The 21,006-nt window shown below is 41.5% G+C and overlaps 1 long non-coding RNA gene across 2 annotated transcripts in view; it reads left to right on the forward strand.

Annotated features, from left to right (window-relative positions):
- Positions 1-21,006, forward strand: part of LOC126913361 (uncharacterized) — a 109,899-nt gene that overhangs the window by 48,303 nt on the left and 40,590 nt on the right. The window contains exon 1 of one of the 2 annotated variants that reach the window (XR_007708518.1): positions 9,717-9,827. The exons of the other annotated variant lie outside the window; for it this stretch is intronic. This is a non-coding gene — a long non-coding RNA (uncharacterized LOC126913361). Of the gene's footprint in view, positions 1-9,716; positions 9,828-21,006 lie in introns of those variants that run through there. 2 annotated transcript variants of the gene reach the window in all.

The following is a 21,006-nucleotide window of genomic DNA, read 5'->3' on the forward strand; positions in this document are numbered from 1 at the left end:
TAAAATGGTGGTTTGGACAGGCATGCACACCCACCTCGGCACCAGAGTTCCTCTGCTCACTCAGCAGCCTAGCTCTTTTTCTAATTATTATGAAATGGCAATAGATTTTAGATTAGGAATGAGACAGGAAATGAGGGGAAAATCCTATGTGCATCTGGAAAACACACAGGGTAAAAATTAACCTTGAAGCTCAAAGCAAACAATGTATGTATACATGTGAAAGCAGTCTCTGTATGAATTTTCTAATAACTGTAAGGTGTACCTCCATCTTAAAACTCGTGATTTTAAAATTGAACACAATATGTGCTGTTGTGATGCTGCAGAAGCCAATGAGGTATTTTTAAAAATAAAACCGTATAGCAGAAATAATTGCATCCAACTCTGAGCAGGAATTAGCCTGGCACTGCAGATGATGAACCTTGCTTTATAAGAAGGGGGCTTCATAATATGATGATTTGGCAATTTGGAGGGATGGTTATTTTCATTTTAACAGGCCTCTGCTTAATATATGTCCCCTTGGGGATGTAATGAAGGTTAACAACTTACATGTGGGAAGAAGGGATTTTAGTGATTAGGGAAATTGCCGGCTCCAGTTTGTGTAAGCATGCATGTGGCTGAGACAGAGAGCGCTTCCTCCCCATTTGTGACACCGCTGCACAAAATGTGTGTAAATGAAACATTTCTGGGGAAAAACTGTATGTAATAGAGAACTCAGTCCACCAGGGGTTGAGCTGAAGCTGTGAATACCGGCCTCTGGACCTGAGCTGGTGTCAGAGGGGTTGACGGATAGTTCACATCTAAGGGTGTATCAGCATCTTAGCGAAATTCTTGCCTTGACAAAACAATGCAGGTCACATATTGGGCTCAAGCAGACAGACTGGCAGCTCAAAGAGGCAGAACAGATCATCTTTTTTGTGTCTAATGCAGCAGTGTTTTTCAACCAAACTTCCTATGTATTCCACGCAATCTGAATTCAAAGCTCAGAAGGGACTCCAGCTGAATTTTTCTCTGTAATGTTTCACTTTATAAGATTTGTTATTAAATTACTTCATAATTGATTTGGTATTAAACAGCAAATCAGAACTCTACTTTCAACCAAAACCAGCTGTCCACTTACATTTCTGTGCATTCTTGACCCAGTGTGACAATTACCAGGGGAAAAACATCCCTTTACAATATTGAATGCAGTCCTGCGCCTGGACATTCAACAATATTCATTGGCCCATATAACTTAAACAAGAGCAGTTTGTTAGCCTCATAAATCCAAGATTTGGGCTGAGAAATAAAGGTGCTGTCAATAACCCTTTAGCCAGATAATAGAAAGGGGATTATGTGATTATTCTGTCAAAAAATTAGGTTTTGTGCTTTTAATTGGCATCATATCCTGTCATGAGTCTGTAGGGTTTAAATCACAGTCCACCATGTTTGAGTGAGAAGGAAACCTAATAGTAAATCCTTTCATCCCAGAGCCTGTAGGGTTTTTATGTGAAGTCCTAATTTCTGTTAAAATACTTCCAAAGAAAGACAACAGGAAACAGTAAACATGGCAACACCACAAAAATACTTTTCTGATGCACTATTTCTGTCAGTGTTCAAAGAATAAGTTGTATGGGCTGGAAAGGAAACTGCTGTATCATTAAAAGCCAAGCAGGCTAAAATAGCCACCCTTTTGTAAAATGGCCCCCCTTCCCACCATCTCTCATAAATCTTGTTTCAAACTAGGCTAAAGCCATGGATTGACTTTGCCTCTTGCAGTAATGGCTTGAAACTGTTGTGTATCACAGTTCTGCGTTCAAAGGGAAGCAAGAGTATTTAAAAACAACTTCTGGTGCAGGACGCAATTATAACTGACAGCCAGATGTCTGCCCTGTCTGGTACAGCAAGCTGAGGAGAGATTGCAAATGGTCTTGAGACCTTTGGATCTAAACAGTGCGTCCAAGTGAGTGATACACAGATAAACAACAATACCACAAATCACTGACACCAACCGAGGGGTTGCTGGTACTGATAAAGATTTTAGATGTCAGGCAGCGGCTGACCCTTCCACCCTCCCCTCTCCGATTTTTTACTGGGCCACAAACAAAGCACGTTAGTGGAAAAGGATTCAGCCTACAAAGTGTGTTTATATGTCCACTGCCAGAAGTCCATTTTGCAAGGAAAGTCTCATGAGTATTTGTTTAGTTTACAAAAGTTAACTGGACTGTGGTGAAAGGTATTTGATATTTCGATTAAATTGAATGTCTGGAACATTTGTTGCGTCTTCTGTAGTGCAGGGTGTTCCCCCCAGGTATATTACCTACCAAAAACATTTAAGAATGGACTAACACTAAAAATGGACCCTCTTTTCTCCACAGACTGATTTGATTACTTTAAATAAAAGGCACTGATTTCATGTCAAAGTATGTTCCTTATGGAACTGGGAGCAATTTTTAGAGACTTCTCACTCTCCACAAAGTATCCTATCTCACATGTCTTATGTGAGGAGCATACACACACCTACTGCCTTAGTGAGCACAGGATTAAATGGGAGTACTCTGAAAATTACACAAAGCTTGTGGGAAATCAGCAGAAACCACTCATCTTCATATTCTTCACTAATATTCACTATGGAACCAACCAGTTCAAATGCTTTAGAAGTAGCTGAAGAGCTTTTATTGGTTTTCTGTATGCAATGGGTTGGGCCTTATTTGGCTCTTACGGCATTTTTAAAAGAATGTGCTGTTAAACTGACATACGTTCACTGTATCAGTGTTAGCCTCCAGGGAAATGGCTGAAGAGTGTTTGGACAGGAGTAATTTGAAGCAGTGAAGACATGCAAATAATGTGAACAAAACAGAAGCTAATTTTTCAAAGACTTTTAAAATAAGTAGTATATTTGATCCACCTTTAGGATCACCTTCTCCCTGTGATATTGACTTTTTAAAATATCTTACTAATACAAATTCATCTGTTTTGAATTATCTTGTGTTTTGAAACAAGATTTTGTAGAATTAAAAAAAAAAATCTACAACGAAAACAAAGGATGTCCAGGAGACATCTTTTTCTTATGTCCCAGTGAGAAAATTCACTGCATCACTTTATCACAGGTCTTCAGTGTGTCACAAAGACAGGTCTATATCATTATTATATCATGCAATATCATTAGGATGAAAGATAAGGGACTCCATAATAAAAAGATGTCATCAGTGATGGGAAAATTCCAATTTTGAAAGAGGACCCCATTCCAAATATCAAGCTTGAAGGATTTAGTATCCTGAAACATTTTTCAGGTTGGTTCAATGTCATTGTGATAAAAAGGATGTCACTTAAATCACAGAAACCTGATGCACAAAGTTGTCCTGCTGGATGAATTGCCAAAACTTTTATTCACAGAAGACTCAATTCAACTTGTCTAAAAACTGACCAAAACCTTTGCTGTTCCTACAGCCAAACTTACTTTGTGGAAAGGTAAAGAATGACTAGGAAGGATTTAACCTTCATTCTCTTGCTTCCTCTTTACCCCTCCTATTTGACTCCCATTCCTACAACAGGCACTGCTTGTTTGGACATCACCATTTAGGCCTTTACTGCACTTGACCCATTCAACACATATTGCTATAACCTTTTCACTTTATGGGCAACAATTTTGCAAAAAGTATTGTTGCTTACCCCTAGTGAATTAGAGGCTTGGGCTAAGACGTGTGAACAGTCTGTGAAACTAGGACCACAGTTTTTCGCTGAAGTTTCTGAAAAAGGTGGAGATACGTCTTGACTATATTCATTCAGCAAAATGGCAATTTTCCTTGAGAAAGGGCCACTGTAGCAAAGCCATTCTGTATGATGCTATCTCAGGGACTGTTGCAGCACACTGCAGGCTGTGGTGTAGACGTGCCCTAGCAGACCTTCACGCTAAGAGAAAAGGCCCTGAGTTTATGCTATGCAGCAAGAAAAGGCCGCATTACTTGAAGTGTTAAAGCACTGCAAACAAAACCTTTTTTAAGTGTGAATGAAGATAAAGGCACTAGATTTCCCTGAGGAAAATAGAGTTGCCAAGAGTATGGGTGTGACAAGAAAGACTGTCAGGTTTGAATCTTCTGTGAAAAGACAGATCACATGGAGGGAGGGAACTGGGGCCAAGTGATGGCCATGCTTTGGCCAGCATTGGAGTCTGGGGAGTAATTCATGAAAGGCTCAAGAAAGCCTCTAGAGTCTTTTTTACATCAAACTGGGACATGGACACGTGCTGAGTTTTAAGCATTCCTGCTTAAGTTTGTCATTTTAATAAGCTTTGAATGGTCACATAGCCCAAATCCATTTTGATGTGGTGAGTTTTATTTTGTTTGTAATAATTTTTAAAGCTAATGATTACAATGTAATATTATGCATGGGACTCTTCTTGGAGACAGACCTTGTTTACATGAGAAACTTTTAAATAGCTTTTGCAGTGTAACATGTTCCTTGCTACAGCACTTCAAAATGGTATTTTAAGATCCTGGTATCTGTCATCTATATGACAGATATAAATATCTGTTCAGCCTTGCCTCAGAGTGCATGAGTAAAGCACTGTACACCAGAGGTCAAGAGGGAGAATAAGGCCTGCAGGTGGTAGCAGCCCTCCCCCTCCCCTGTAAACCACCCCAGCAGCATGGCTGGGAGTGGGAAAAGGAGAGGGGAAGACACAACATGGTCTGAGACCAGGGTGGGCTACTGACAGTCTTTGTCGTGTTCTCTTAAAGGCAGAATTTGGGTCAATACGATGATGCTTGAAATTGCTCCTGGCCCCAGCTACCCCAAGGATGGCAGAGCTGCCCCTCCAGTACAGAGCCAAAGGGAAGGCTCTGCCTCATGCATAGCTTTCACAGGGCACACGCATAGCTTTCACAGGGGTGTTGAACGCCTAATCCCTAAATGCTCAGCAGGGTGAATACAGCAGTCTGGTAAGGGTTTCCAATATAAGGTAGGAAGTTCTCCAGTTGTGTTGGCTGCTTATAATTCCTATGGCTAAGTACTGCGCCTCTGTAGTTATGCTGAGTTTGGTGCTTTGAGGCAGTCATGTTAGACTGTTTCTGTATTGCTATGTTCACCATTTATGAAATTGTCTCCGTAAGATACCAGGAAACACACTAAAGAAATGTTAACATTTTCTTGAGAACTAGTAATGAGATACATATGTGTGTGTGTGTGTAGCGCAAGCAAAGGAAAAGAAAATGTGACTAAGCCAAAACAATAAAGAATGAAATGATTCCATAACCACCTCTCAGCTTAAGAACATAAACTACATTACAAGTGATAACTATGCTACTAAGCAAGGAAGAAAACCTCAAGCTTTGTCTAGACAATCATAAATGCTATCCCTTTCTGGTCTCGGATGTAAAACTTGTAGTCTGGAGCTACCATTTACTCCCTGGGAAGGGTTTCTGGACATTCAAAATTGCCTCACTCATCAGAGGAATTTTGGATCCAGCTTGTGCTTTAGATTAGAGTTCAGAAAGAAAATCCAAGGACGTGGGTAGTATCGAGTTAGATAGGAGTTGCATTGATTGAATAATCTGTAGCTGCAGAAACTACAGATATTTTTCTACCTAGTTTCACTTATCTGACTTTCTTATCAGGAAAGCTTTTATGGGGGACATCTATCAGTTTGGACACAGAGGCACAGTGCTCATTGGCATATGCCCATTAAACTGTACTAAAACTACAATGCAGGTACCATTGCAACTGTCTTATTTTTATAAACTTTAATTTTAGATCATTATCTTCATGTATCTTTGTCCTCTTACACATCTGCAGTATATTAATCTCTGTAGCAGATGACTACATAGGAAAGAAAAGGTTAAAGTTTTGATAGGAATGTGCATTTTTTCCAATCTAATGATCTAGTCACAGCTCCAGACTAACTCCCCAGCAATGTAGCCACCAAACTTCAGGGATTTTGATAAAAAATCATGGGACTGTTTATTTAAACTTTGCTGTGATTTTCTCTCTTCCCTTGGTCGCTCCCTGGAGAGTCCTCACTGGGAGGCCTGTTTTGCAAGACCCCATCACCTAGGCATTGGGCATTCATTTGGGAGGTGGCAGGTGTGGGCTCCAGTCCATATTTGGACCTACAGAAAAAGGGTTTGGCTTGTGGTCTCCTGAATATCAGGGGAGCATAATGATATCTAACCTATATGAACCAGGTCTTTCTTCTCAAGTTACAGTAACCAAGTCCCTGGAAATGTTTTCATTGCTTTGAAGGACCCATATTTTTCGTTACATTTTCACCTGACTTGCAAAATGGCAGTTTTCAGCAAATAAATGGTTTCCCTAACAAAAAATAAAAATAAAAATAACAGCCCCAAAAAAAGTACTTATCACTTGTTTTGCAGGCAGTTTTGGTAAAAGAAAATGAAAGTCCTGATTGAAGTCCCTTTAACAGATTCCAGAAGGGAGTATACTTGACTTTGTGACTCCATCATTATCCTTAAATTTATTTTCAGAAATCAGAATGGGATTTTGCTGCACAAATCCAACTTTAATCAACTCAAACAACTCTCATAGAGCATCTTGTCTTCTTTACCTAAAAAATTCTGGATTGATTTTCAGAATTTATTGTTTTCACAGTCATTTTGTAAAACTGGCTGTGGTAACCATGCATATGATAGTGTTAAATTACTACTAATCATTTTATCAGTCCATAGCATACCATAGTTCAGCTTTGTGCTTGTTGATATTAAAAAGTCACTACGAAGCTCACAGAGAAATGCTTTTAAAAACTAAAACAGAATAACATTGTCTCATTGTAGACAATAGAAAAAGTTCCACTGACCCGAACAGATCTAGGATCTGGCCTGTTACAATGATCAATATGCATCTTCTCATTTCCACCAGATTGCCAGTAGATTCGGCACTGTGCTATGTGCCTAGACTATGCTGTGTTTCACAGGTGCAGTCTGCTTGATCACCTATTAAAGAGAATACCAGGACATAGACAGAGGTTATGTGTAAATACAGTAACAGTGACTTCAGATTTCCCCCCGTACACACATTCCCCATGTCTCTAGTCTCATCTTCCAGCCATCCTTGGTGGAGGGGAACATTCCTCCCCACAGAAGTGACCTGACAGTGCCCGTTGGCATCTGATGGACCTCTTGTGGGGCCAGCCTTTGTCCCCAAAGGGATTAGGACCATCCCTAGTCATGCTGCTCCCTCACATTATTCCACTGAGGTTGTCCTCTTTCGTCCACGACAATCCTGCCAGCCTTGCACATGTGCCAGCCCAGGCATGGTTCCTGCATCCTGCCCTTCTGCTTCTTTTTCTCCATGATGATGGCATACTTGCTTCCTTGTGCCACTTCTGCTGGTTAAGAAGAAAACTCAGGCACCTAGGAAAGTGTTAAATTACTTTGATGCTTCATTGATTAAACAATCTGTAGCATGGATACATATTTATATTCAAGGAGTTTCTCAGTTTTTTCTTTCTCTCCAAAGAACAATTGCAAACGCTCCTCTTCCAAGGTTAACAATTTCCAGTCCATCACCTCTTTCACCACATCATTTCATCCTGCAGGTTTCTGATTTGATGGCTGTTATAGGTTTAAAAAGTTTAAATTGACCTTGACCTGCAAACATATGATTTACAGTAGATGATATTGTTCTGGAAAAACAAAACTTCTGTCCTGAAGAAACACTGCATCAAATGATTTACAGTACTTCTTCTGGGTCAGCTTCTGGTGTATTTACTAACACTGTACATTATTTTAATTCCTCCAGAAGCCCTGTTGCTTTTGGAGGCACTCTTCCAAGAGTGAGGCAGAATCATGATATGAATAAATATATCAAAATGTGGTCCACCATTATATTGTCATGATTTTGAAGGTAAATTCTCTGATCACTTCAAACTTTGTCTTCAGGTCTGTTTGCAAAGTCTCTGCGAATTCTTCAAATGTATTTTTAAAATACACAGATAGTACCTGCTTTCTTTTAAAGAAATTCCTATTGGCAGTATCATGAGTTACCTTGAAATATGCTATATATGTTTCTGTTGGAAGAGAAAAGTTCTCATGCTACCTTAGAAATGTGGAAATACAGTCTCACTGCAGGCTTTTGTGGGGCAGGTTTTCAATCACAGTGCATTAAACAATTAATCGTGGAACGATGAAAATATGTCTTTGTGGTGTCCCTGTGAAGCTTGAAAGTTTGGAACAAAGCATGTTAAAGAGGCAAGACTGGCATTAAAGTGTTCCTGGTATCATTGCTCCCTTTTATCTTTTTGGCATGCTCCTTAGGAAACAGCAGAGAAAGAAAAATATGAAATTGAACACAGCGAATTTAATTATAAAACAAAGCCACCCACCTTGCTTTCAGGGTCAGGAAGTATAATCGCCTCCTTTTGACGCAAGAATGAGTTTAACAACATATGTTAAATGAACAATTATTTAAAATAAAAGGAAATGACCTTAAAAACAGCTGCAGTATCTCAGGCTATAGCACAGACAGCAGTGCAGAAAAACAGCCCATTGTGGAACGAGGGCACATGCACAAATGAGAGCACTCCTGCAACTGTACCCTTTCAAAGACAAAGCAAAAAGCAATCATTGCACAGAAGACTGTAAAATGTCTTGCTTGTATTCATTCTCACCAACTTGTTCTGCCTCTGCGTTTTTTTTGTTTTTTTTTTTTTCTTTTTGGCTGCAAGACCAGATCCTAGTGCCCAAAGCCCCTGTTTACTGCACAATGGCACTATGACACTGGATTTTTTCCAGCAAACTGTATTTTAATGAATGTTGCAAGCAGTGGAAAGAACAGAGCAAGCACAGCAACACTGAATGCATAGTGAAGAAGAATAAAAAGAAAACAGCTTTTTGCAACAGAATAAATCCATTTTTATTGAAGCCGCCCACAGTCACATGACGGCGTGGTTGCCTTAAGGACAGCGCAGAACCAGCCCGAAATGGTAAAGAAATTAAGCAGGTCTGCCTCCTCCTCACACAGGCTTTTTAGCCTGTCGACGCGTTGCCTGTCCGTATCCCTCGCAGCGCATCTGTAGAGCTATTAAATTGGATAATCCCTCTGGCCTTTGATACATTTCTGGACATGATTATTTCATTACTCGCAGTATATCAGTAGGATCATAATAAAAAGGACTTCTGACAACCTGCCAAGAGTTTTGTGGCCTTGTAAACACAAAAGTGCTCTAATAAAATTTTATTAAGTGTTAAAAAGTCATAAAAAGTGAAATAACATAAACTACAAAATTTACTGTCCTCAGCAAATGCTGAAAATATCGTCCATAGTAAAATTAAATTAGCATGTAATAGACAGAGAAGCAGTGTGGAGTGGGTTTAAAAGAGGATCCAGGAAAAAGAAAAAAAAAGAGAGAGAGAGAGAGAGGGAGGGAGAGAGAGAGAGGGAGGAAAAAAAAAAAAAAAAAAAAGGAAGAAGAAGAAGAAGAAAGATTGCACTTGAGCTAAATACGGGTGGCGGGGCTGGTTGCCGGAGGCGGCTCGGGCCGGGCGCCAGGCGGCGCTGTGGGAGCGGGAATGCGGCGGCCCCGCAGCGCGCAGCGCCCACCCCCGGGCCGCCGGGGGCGCTCCCCCACCCGTCACGAGCGGTCTGCAGGGATTTTTTTATTTTTTTATTTTTGAGGGGGGTGGGAGGCTTTTTTTTTTTTCGATTTCGTGCAAATAAAAAAAAAAATAAAAAAAAAAGAGAAAAAATGAAAAAAAAAGGGAAATGGAGTGGGGAAAACAATGCGGGGAGAGCTGGGCTGGAAGGCGCCCGGCGGGGCCGGCAGCGGCTCCGGGCAGGGCCGGGCAGGGCCGGGCAGGGCCCCGGCCGCCCTCCCTCGGTGCCGCCGCAGGAGCCACGTAAGTTCATCCTTTCATTTGCCCTCGGCAGTACGGGGGGAGAAGGCGCAGCTGGTGCCGGCAGTGCGGCGGGGATGGGGACGGGGAGGGCGACAGGGACGGGGACAGGGACGGGGACAGCGCCAGGATGCGGCGGCGGGTGCGGGGGCACCTCCCGGAGGCACCTCCCGGGGGCACCTCCCGGGGGCACCTCCCGGGCTCCCGCCCGGTGCTGCCGCAGCTGGGCGCTGCGCCGGGGTTCACCCTCGGTCCGCCGGGAAGGGAACGGAACCGCCTGGCAAAGCAGCCCGAAATTTACCCGGGGGCTGGGGGAGGATGAAACGAGAATAACACAACGGGGAAATTGACTGCATTTTTGCGGGTAGAAAATACTTCGAGTTTCGTTGTAGGCAGGTGAGGAGGAGAAGTGATTCTCATGTGGCCAGGCTGATGTTCAAGGCCAAATCCCGTAGGGATACGAGTGGCTCGCTGCCCACGCCTGGCTCCTCTTCGAGCCCGGGCTGGGAGCGGGGACCACAAGTCCAGGACCGGCCCCGAACGGGAGCGGGCAGCTCTTAGGCAAAAACTGCCCCAAAGAGATGTAGTTCGAGCAGGGAGAGACAGCGTTGTTCTCGCCAAGAGGCGGAGGAAAATAGCACGAAGTACTTTTTAGTAGAAATTCTAAAATTCTGGACGTAATTTGCATTTTAGTAATCTTGGATTCATGCACTGTATATTAAGGGAGGGTTAAAAAGAAAAACTGTATACATATTGTGATCTATTTTGAGTCACATGAACGAATGGGAAAGTTGTAGGTGTAGTGCTTGCTTTAGTTTGAATGTCTTAAATTAAGCGTGGTTTCCAAAAATAGGCATTCGTGTTTGAATATAAAGCTGGCTAGACCTGTGTGCATGTGTGGACCATACAGCATAAAATGTATATTTATCTCACTGATTCAAAACTTGTAGTGTTTTATATACCCTTGTGTTCATCACCTGTGATTAAAAGAATGGGGATATTACTGTGTAATTTATATATATCTTTACTGGAAAATGCAGAAATAAAATATATTTGAATAAATAGCAAAAAAATTTTGCTTTTCTTCCATCTCAGATTTTTATATAAAACTTCAGTAGTCTTACGGTAATGACCGCAACTCATAATGTTCACAGAAAGGAGTTGCACCTTTTAAGCTGAAGAAAAATACCACATGACATTGTCTACTACATTGAAAAAGATGTGAGCTCTGAACCATCTACAAAAATGCGCAAGTTCTCCATGAGAGCTGAATAATGATTTTCTCTGCCCTCTAATGAAATTTTCAGTCTTCTGTCACCAGATATAATGTAAAGACTGCAAAAATGCAAGCAGAAAGTGTAGCAGCAGTGTGATCAAAACATCAAACTTACATGAATTAAAAAGCGAAGCATTACAGACTTCCACATGCATATGGCTAAGGTATGTGAAAGCCTACATTACTTTGAAGAGTTTTAAGTGAAACAAAGGGGTTTGGGAGTTACTTTGCGTTCCTGAACGACTCTTCAGGAACAGCTGTGATATCTTCTGGCTTTTGGCAACTCTTGTAAGTCCCTCTTTATGGTGTGGTGTGCAGAGCCACACCACCATTATGTTTATATCCACTCTTTAGAAATCTAATTCTGTCTCCCAGTTCATCAGTGGTTTGTTATTTCGTGCTGCACTCTGCCTGAACAAGTATGCGTGCAATATCACAGTGTGAACAAGCCCGTTTATTCTCTGGGGTTCGCGGACATGAGTCAGATTATGTGCTTGTGTGTGCAGGATCCAGGTTTCAGTGGTGAGAGAAATTATTTTTTTTCTAAATTGAGCCTTCTAATTTATGGCGGGCGGTGCAGAGCGTGTGACATTACTTTTGCAACTGAATTTTTATATCAGCTTCAAGTGATGTAACGTTCCAACAAAAAGACATGGCAGGCAGCTATATGTTATATTTAAATGGCCGCAATAAAGGTTCGATGGCCAAGTGTCTGATTCTGCATTGAGGCATTGTGGGAGCTCCCGCTGTTTGCACCCAGTTTCAGCCCCACTCATTTCAGTGCCCCACATTGTGAGCTGCATCCCTGGCCGCAACCGGCAGTCACACGAGCCCTGCCTAGGAAAGTTTGCAGTCTGCCTGCCAGAAGGGCCTCAAAGGGTGAGGAAGAAAAGCACAGCCATAGCCGACCAGGATGCTTGCAGCAGGCAGGATGGATGTTGTCTGGGCTCAGGGACCAGGGCTGCACATGTGTCAATTCTTTTGCAGGGCTTCTCTAAGTGCTTGCAGAATTTAAAGGCACACACCAGCCAACAGAGGCCTATCTTCCAATACATTAACCAGATCTTTCTGAGTTGATAAATGGTTTCAGGCTTTTGTTGTTGGATTTTTTATTTTTATTATTTTTACTGTAACACAGCTGGGCCCTACACTACAGAGATAGATAATGGATGAAATCTTGGCTCTCCTGAAGTCAGTCACAAAACTCATTGACTTCATTGGAGTCACGTTTTCGTCGACTGCATCGTAATGTTTGGTATCAACCATATGGAAGAGATTTAGTATTGGCTTTAGAAGAAATAGAATTAGCTCCTCTACAAATGATTTGCATGGGTTGTTATCTGTTTATTTCTCCAGGTAATATAAACGGCAACACTAAGTATAAAATAGACTAATAGCTGCAGAACATTTTGATATCCTGTAACTACAGCATAACTTGACTGAAATCTGAACTTCAAATCAGCAAACTTGGATTACTGTGTGTAAGACCACCAGGTCTGCTCTGGACTGTGTGAGGGCATGGGAAGACATTCAAAGGCAAAACTGACTATTTACAGTTCGTGACACTCTTTAGGACCACGGCGATGTGAAATTGTATGTCAAAGATGCGTTAATACAAGAGGCAGTTAGTTAAACAGGAGCAGCAGTATTAATTTGCAGCCCTCACCCTTGTACATTCAGTGTTATTGAATTGTGCTTCCCCTTGATATTTTGAACAGATGCATCATAATGGACTCCTTAAAATCTGATTTAAACCATAACACCAGGATGTACAATTATGTTAAAAACTGGAGGGGGGGTGGTGGTGACTGTTGGACTCCCAGCCACTCCCACAGTCATCTTTTCACAGACAGTTTTTTCTGATCTATTAGCCTGCCAGACAAGGATGGCATCTATCCAGCGTAAATACTACATTTTTAACATTTGGATGGTGTTTTGAGCAACATTTCTCATCCCCTGAGAACATATTCTTTATAAATACAATATTATCTGCAGCTCGGAGTAAGATTGTGGTAGGATGTGACTTTATAATGCAAAAGGTATTTAGAGAACTCTGTGTATGGACTCATTCTAGAATAAAATTTCTTCCTTTCAGATATTTTAATTTACGGTGAAAATGACTTAAGCACAGCATCAAACACACTTCTTTTTTTTTTTTTTTTCCTGGAATAGGGAGGATCCAGACATAATTTTGGAGGAATAACTCCATGTGTAGACAAGATCTTTTGCTACTTTTTAGCAGCATAATCTGCACTGTGCATATCTTAAAGTGGAAAGCCTCACTAGCATCTTTGGGACTTAATATCCTCATTGGACTAAATTCCTTACTGTGTATTCCAGTAATATCCCACTGACGGTGCCAGATGCTGACAGAGCTCCGCATTGGAAATAATTATGAAAATGAGTTGATCTACATCCACAGCAATTAGTGGATATTCTTAGAGAAAGAGCCCATTCTTAAATTCTCATCTTTGTTTTAAATCCTTCTCTTTCTTCTCAAAGGGAAAATGGGCAATATTTGAACTGAGACCAAGTAAGTTTCTTTTTACATATAGTTATTTAACTAAAACCAACTTGGCTGCTTTGTACAGTCTTGTGTAGGGGAGGAGGAATTGCACCCAGCATGGCAGTTAGATTGCAAGCTTCTGGCTGGTGTGGCTTTACATGATTGAATTATATGCCCTGAAATTTGTGTTTGCAATTTAAAAAATCTGACCTATCTTCAACTACAGAAGCATTGCTTAGGACTGTTTTAATATTTACCAGATACAGACTATTAAACTGGAACAAATATAATCCTGAAAATACCAGCTTCACATTTTCCTTGTTGTAGGTAATTTTCCATACGCATACCTGCTGTTGTGAAAGAATGTCCTTATTTCCTGGCTTTGAAGTACAGCTTCCCCACCTTCCCTTCAGCTTGTGCCTCATGACACTCTGTGTCTTGGGTCCTATGTTTGCCCAAGCTGAATAAAATGTTATCAGCTGCTGCGTCAATCTCGTTTGCAAGTTCCTGCCTGCCGACACCGAACTTGGTGTTCTGGTGGCACGGTAACACCTGGGTGGCGGGGCCGCAGGGGAAAGAAAAAAGAAATTGGAGATTTTTGCAATGTAAGCTGCATAAGAAAGATCATGGCTTTCAAAATGGCTAAAGCGTTTTACCATAGACCTGAAGGAGTGACATGTTAATGTGGCTGGCCAGCCTCTTGCTCGTAACCGGAGCTGGGCTGAGTCCCCAGCCTGCCAGGCAGGATTTTCTCCTGAGCCCATTCGCAGCCAGGGTGGGTGCTGCGGCCTGCAGGCATGCGGCCCTGCGCCAGGTCTTCCTGGAAGAGAACTTGGCCTTGCATTTCCAGCCTTTGTAGCTGCAAAAATAACTGGGATAATACGAAGCCTGAGTAAACTAAGGAGCTTGCAGGAAGCTTGAAATAATGGTTCTGAGAAGTGTGAACCATGCCCATCAAATGTGATACCTTAGAGGCCTGATAACAATGCATTCAGCGTAAGGCAGTATTAACTATTTAATGGCAAGCCGTGCCAGTACAAGTAACTGGCTAAACTGCTTGGCCTGCTGGTAGAGTCAGTCCATGTGCAGAGGAAATACAAACTTCTCAGGACTTCTCCTTGCTTCATGGTTTAGTGCCAAGGCATCTGGCTCCTGTCCCTCTGCCCCCTGGTGCTGCACTGTGCACGGAGCTGAACCAGAACATGTTTGGTGTGCCCTGGGAGGGAGGTGAGGTGAGAAACAACCGTGAGGAATATGCGTGGATCTGCCTCCTCGTCTGCCTCGCTGAGGGCTCTTCAGCAGCACCACCCACGCACAGCCCTCCCTGCATCACAATTAACACCTTCAGCCCCCTAGCCAGGGAAGCCTCAGAGCTCATGTCATTGTAGTGCAAGCAGAGCAGGCAGGCCTCTGAAACCAGATTGGAAGGCATGTCCCTTCGGATATGTACTTACACCCACGTTCTACTGTGTGAGCAAAGTGTCATCCATTCTCTACTTACCATTGTTTAGTGTGTCCAGCATGTGAAAGCCAGAGCTGTTGGGATAGGAAGAACAGCTGAAATATCTCTAATGACATGCAGTGCTAGAAAGTGCTTTGAAGTTGTACAGCTGCCTTCTTTTCTATGATTTCCAAATGCAGAAAGGAAAAAAAAATATATCAATGTTAAAAGCATCAGTCCATCTACTTATGTGTCATTTCTATTCTTCTTATGATGACCTGAAGTGGAGAAAGCAGAGAATTTTCTTGATGGTTATAAAATGTTCGTTATTTACTTCTGAGACAAAAAAAAAAAAGAACTACATAATATTTACCAAAGACCAGAGGCCAACATATTTAGGTATTTCAAAAAGTATATTTTTTACCTAGTTCTGTGACTCTTGATGGTGATCCTGGCTGTGTTGTGGTTCTCTGAAGGTCTCTGGAGTACCACCACCATTTTTCACCATCATCCATCTTCAGCGACGTCATCTTTTTGAAATCTAGCAAATGTTTGCTTCTTTTAGTCCCATTCCTGTCAGATGGATATTTTCCCCATACAAGACAGGGAGAGAAGGACTGTACACTCAGCCTCACTGAACTGACTCCTCAGACCTTGCTAATATGCTGGGGACTGCAAGTTGTGGTACCTCTTCTAAGAATGCCAGTGTAGTCTTGGGTGATCTCCATGGCCAGTTTTGCCACCCAGCATAAGAAAATACCATTTAGGATGAATTTCAGCTTTCTGGGCTCTGAGGATCAAGCCCCAGGCTGCAGATGCCCTTCTGAGCTACTTGCTCTGAGCATTGCACATACATTGACCATCAATAAAGGCTGACAAAAGATACCCCTGCAGTTGATGCAGACCGTGAATACCCAATGCTACGTTCTCCGACATACTGCAACTGAACCTCGTAATGATGACATTCACTCCATGACTATAATTTAATGTCTTTTAGTCATGCATTTTAGATTGTGACTTACTCCATGGAAAACGGCAAGATTATCTGCCAAAGGCCATGGTCTGCTCTCTTGACATAAATAAGCAGGTTCTTCAATTGATTGCAGTAGGAAAGTTATTCTAAAGCCTAGGCAGACCCAGGAGACCATGAAACCCTGGTTCTGCACTTAGTTCTACAAGCTCCAGTGAACACAGAGAGGCTGTGCATGGCCACTAGTTCCCATCAAAGGGCTGGGGTAGATATCAGTACGTGCCTTGGCATGTGTTGCAGCTGAAACAGTACGTTTTACTTTAGCACATAAACTACTTAGAGGCTTTATTCAGTTACTGGCCCACATTTCCTATTTCTTGTATATACAACTCCTGGCTTATAATATACTGTATGAGCCAATAAATTGGAAATCAAAGGCATATCTGCAAGAAACTTTAACAGCATAGTAGGTGGGTAAGAACTACAAATCTTACTTGTTATTCTGCCCAATGACCCAGAGAAGAGAAAGAAAATAGAAAGGAAACTGCTGACAGTTGTATAACCACATAAAAATATTAAAATACCAAGCTGCTTATGAGCATTTCATAATAAAATCCTGTCCTGATAATAGTTTTCATCCTAATTTTGTACTTCTCTGTGACTTTAATGTATCCAAACAATTTTAATTCATTGTTAAAGACATATTTCCTCTATGATTACATCTAGGTACAACAAAATTAAAGCTTTCTAAAATATAATTGCCTGGAAAAGGGAACTGCTGATACACTTTTAAGTGTAGCTCCATGACTGACATCTCTGGCAAGTTGAAATAAATAAATAAAGGTAATTGCTACATTGCTTGAGCAGTGAAGGAATTGCCATTTTATATATGACTACATTACAGTGTTTAGATAAATTACCTGATGTAGGTCAGTAAAGTGGGACCAATTAACTTTTGTCTCTTAGAAAGGCCTCAAAAAAATGATTGTTCTTCATCAAACACCCACTGAAAGGACACCTCAGCGTAATACACTGAGATAAAGAATGGATGCAGGAGGGAAATGTGCTTCTTTATCGGGTAGGTCCTAATTGTCCTTGACAGCCAACGAAAAATCACATAAAGTTTACATGAATTGATTTTATTGTTAATTTGCTTGAAATTTTGCCAGTCAAAAGGAAAAAAGAACTGAAAGATCACCCACTTTATACAGAAATGCTGTTCTTCAAGAAACCCAGGCAGCAGAAAGCTGTAGAATACTTTTGCAAGCTTTTGTCCTACACGGGCTTGCTCTGCTCTTGCTGTCAGCCCTGGCTTTATGACACAGACCTTTCTTCAGTCTAGAGCCACACAAACTTTCCAGATTTTTCAGTGCTGCCTCTAACGTTTATATCTATCTCATGACTATGGGCTGCAATGTGACATTATTCTGGTGCCAAGCTTACCCACCCCTAACAGTTCATAACACATTTTCTCCCAACAGTGCTGGAGATGGCCTGTAACATAAAAAAGCTTTCTCAGTACAGAAGGATGCAGGCACAGGAGATGTTGTTACAAAGCTACACAAAAAAGCCTTTGCTATTTGTGCATGTTTATGTGCATTTCATTAGCAAAGAGGGGAAACTGCAATGGAAAGGAAACCAAGGGGAAACTTCAGTAGTTTCCTTAACTTCTTTTCTGGATGACTGGTGTAAGAAGTAGTGTGATTACTGGCATAAACTCTACCTGATTGCCACTTTAACCTTATTCCTCCCCGTATAACTGTCAATAATATATGTCCAAATATTCAGCAGTATATGATGTTAGCTGTGTTCTGGAAATAAATATTACTTGCTTATAAAAGATTTCAGTCATACAGCATTGCTACCAGAGGTGGGCAAAACACTTCTGCCAAATATTTTATTTACCCAGAAATTTGCCTAAATAAATGTATTTTTAATAACTTCCCAAATGAAATAACTTTTTTTTTTATTTTTTTAGCATCTATTTCAGTGTTTGCATTGTATAGCTAGAGTCAGATTTGCTTGTGCTGGTTGCTGAAAATTGAGGTAGAGATTATTTTCTCAACAGCAAACAGTTTCAGAGTGTTTGATTTGGAGCGAGCCTGTGTCACTCCAGTCTGCAATGAAGTTGTTCTACTGTGTTGCCCTAACCCATCAAAATGGGTTAATGCACTGTAGCCCATGGTCATCCTTGTTACAAGAGTAGCATTTTAAATGAAAGGTCCTGACAATTCAGAAAGGGGGATGAAATCCCATCTTAGAAAGGAGCTTTTCTTTGCTCAGTCCCATTAAGTTGCCCAGCTCATTGAGGACAGACGTTCACTGCATGCACACATCTGGCCCAGCCTCTCTGCATGTAACATCATTCATCACGATCTGTCATGCTAGCCTTGCTGCCCGCATTCCCCCAGCATGCCACAGAAAACTTTCCTCTCTCAGCACCTTTCACTCCCTCGTAGGCATCCTTTGTTCATTCTAACAACAAAATGGTGCCATTCAGGACCTGTAGCAACATAATTGGTAGTTACACAGCACATTCCTTCAGTCACTGAGAAGTCTGTGAGTGCAGGATCATGCTAGGATTACTGCACCATCCTGAACTGCTCCAAAAAAGAGATGTAAACTAATATCTTCATCATGCTTTTTGGCCCAGTGACTTCAAGAATGCTTTTTAAATTTTAATCCTCTGCATGTACATGCTAGGTGAAGCCAGTCTGCAGAATGATAAACTGAGATAAAGTATGGCCTTGCCTTACATGGTGACCAGCAGTGAAACTTGAAGTTTCACTCAAGTGCAACAACTTCCAAAAATGCTGATCTTCCCATACTGATTAAATATTAAACATCTTATTTTGTGTATGCTGGTAAAAATATAGGGGAGCTGGAACAAATGAATGAATCTGAAAATTAATGAAATAAGAAAAATGTTGGTTATTTATTGATTGGTACAGCAACATGCTAGGAAGTATTAAGTCTCTGTGGATTATGAGAGTAAAAAATATAATTACATTTGTTTCAGTGCTGCTGTATAGTTGCTGTGAACCCTGGTGGTCCAGAACACTATTTCTGCTCTTTGAACATAATTTCAGAATTTTCCATTTCGTGCTCCAGCCCTGCCAGCCAAGTAGGTCAGTTCATTACAAGTTTAAGATTATTGAGACCAGAATTGTACAGACAGAGGTATCCTGCTGTCTGTGAAAAGGGAGGCTACAAGGGCAATGCCTCCCAGGTACGACCACCAGGCAGCCCATGCCATTGATAAGTTCTCCACATGAGACTGATGGACAAGTTGAACTTCTGGCTGACCTTTTTTTGCCACTCCACCGCATGCAGTAGTACCCTGACATTGTGCATCAGCATGGTTTTCTGATGGGCTGGTTATCTGTTATAGGCTTTGCCTCCACGTGGAGTACAATTATGCTAGGCCACTGCTCAAAGGCTGATGTTTTAACTTTGAAATTTATTCCATTTTCTTCTGCTGAGGATCTATCTTAGGCCATTTGCAAACAGGCTTCCAATGCTCATACTTAACTCATTGTCAGAGAGGAAGAAGCTCCTTATTCATGTACTTTAGCGCACACACTCTTTTTCAAACTCACCTTCTCCAGCTGCACCCCAAAGCCTGCTTTTTGTATCTTTGTCTTATCCAACACTCCTGCCCCTCCTGCTTTCTATGCTGTCTGCTCCCGGTGACTGCATTAGACTGTTGTTCTCCAAACAAAAAGTATGTTATTTTTTCTCTTAATTTTCTCCATCGCATCCCACCTGTCTTCTCAGTCATCTCAACTCTCTTATCTATCAGGCTCAGAACCTTGGCACCATCATTAGATATTTGCTTTCTTTTGCCAGTCTGCTCAGTATTTCAGACAACCTTTCTGTAGTACACCTGTTTTTCATCTCTTTCTGTATGTGTTCTCTCTAGTCACTCCAGACTATGGAGTGACTCTATACTCTGTGTAGCCTTGCCTTCCCATGGCTCTGTGTGTATTTTTTTAAGTGGATTCAAGTAGTCATTTAAAAGTTAGGAATGCAGATGAACAGCTGAGTGGGTCTGCCTGACAGACCAACCTGTGTTCCCAAAGCAAGGGACCAAGACAAAAGAATATGGCCTTGTTTTGGGCTACCAGCTATACACACTCAAGCTTTGTGAGAGGCAATGAAATTGGATGCAAAACCTGGGCCATGATGCCAGCTATGGTTTTGACCTGCATTCTGGATTAAATAGCAATACAGTTACTTGGAAGGAGCTGATTTTTATCAGCTACTCATCACTGGAAATATGCCCCACAGGTGCACACTGCCGCTAGCTCCTTGTGCCAGTACAGTTAGCAACGCAGGGGAATCCAGGATCGAAAAAAGAACAAACACAGGGTTCCCAGGAGAAAATTACAGAAACATAATCACCACTTCTATTTCAGTTCTTCTGCTCATCAGAGGCTAAAAAGCTGCTTCTAAGTAGCAGGTTTATACCCCTCTTTTCCCAGCACAAGATTAGGTGCTGGCAACGGTATGGCCAACATCCCTGGCTGTTTGCTGAACATACTGAAAGCCCAGCACACCAAGCCCTTATTTCACAGCCCAACTCCACTGCATACTACATATCCACTGCTGCCTGCCCTTTCTTTTTCCCAATTGTTTTATTTCAGCTATTTAGGGAAATGCTTTATTTTTTTTTCTTTCTATAGCTGCCTGCTAATCACTTGGATCACTCTTGGACTTAGACAAATAGCAATTAACTCAGAAATAATAAGCCGTTGAGGTTTACTAACACAGCACCAGCCAGTTCTGCCAGCACTCCACTGTAGACTAACACAGCATTGGTTTATTCACAAAAACCACATTAGCTTACAAACTTCAAAAGAGAGATTATTTGGTAAGAGTCTCAGTTCTTCCCTCTGTGTTTGACGTACAATGGCAATTGTACCACTGAGCCCTGAATATCTTGCTGCTGGAGTGTGACACAGTCCGCGAGGCACAACTGCAATGAAA

This window comes from Cygnus atratus, chromosome 6 (genome assembly GCF_013377495.2).
Source record: "Cygnus atratus isolate AKBS03 ecotype Queensland, Australia chromosome 6, CAtr_DNAZoo_HiC_assembly, whole genome shotgun sequence".
Taxonomy (NCBI): domain Eukaryota; kingdom Metazoa; phylum Chordata; class Aves; order Anseriformes; family Anatidae; genus Cygnus; species Cygnus atratus.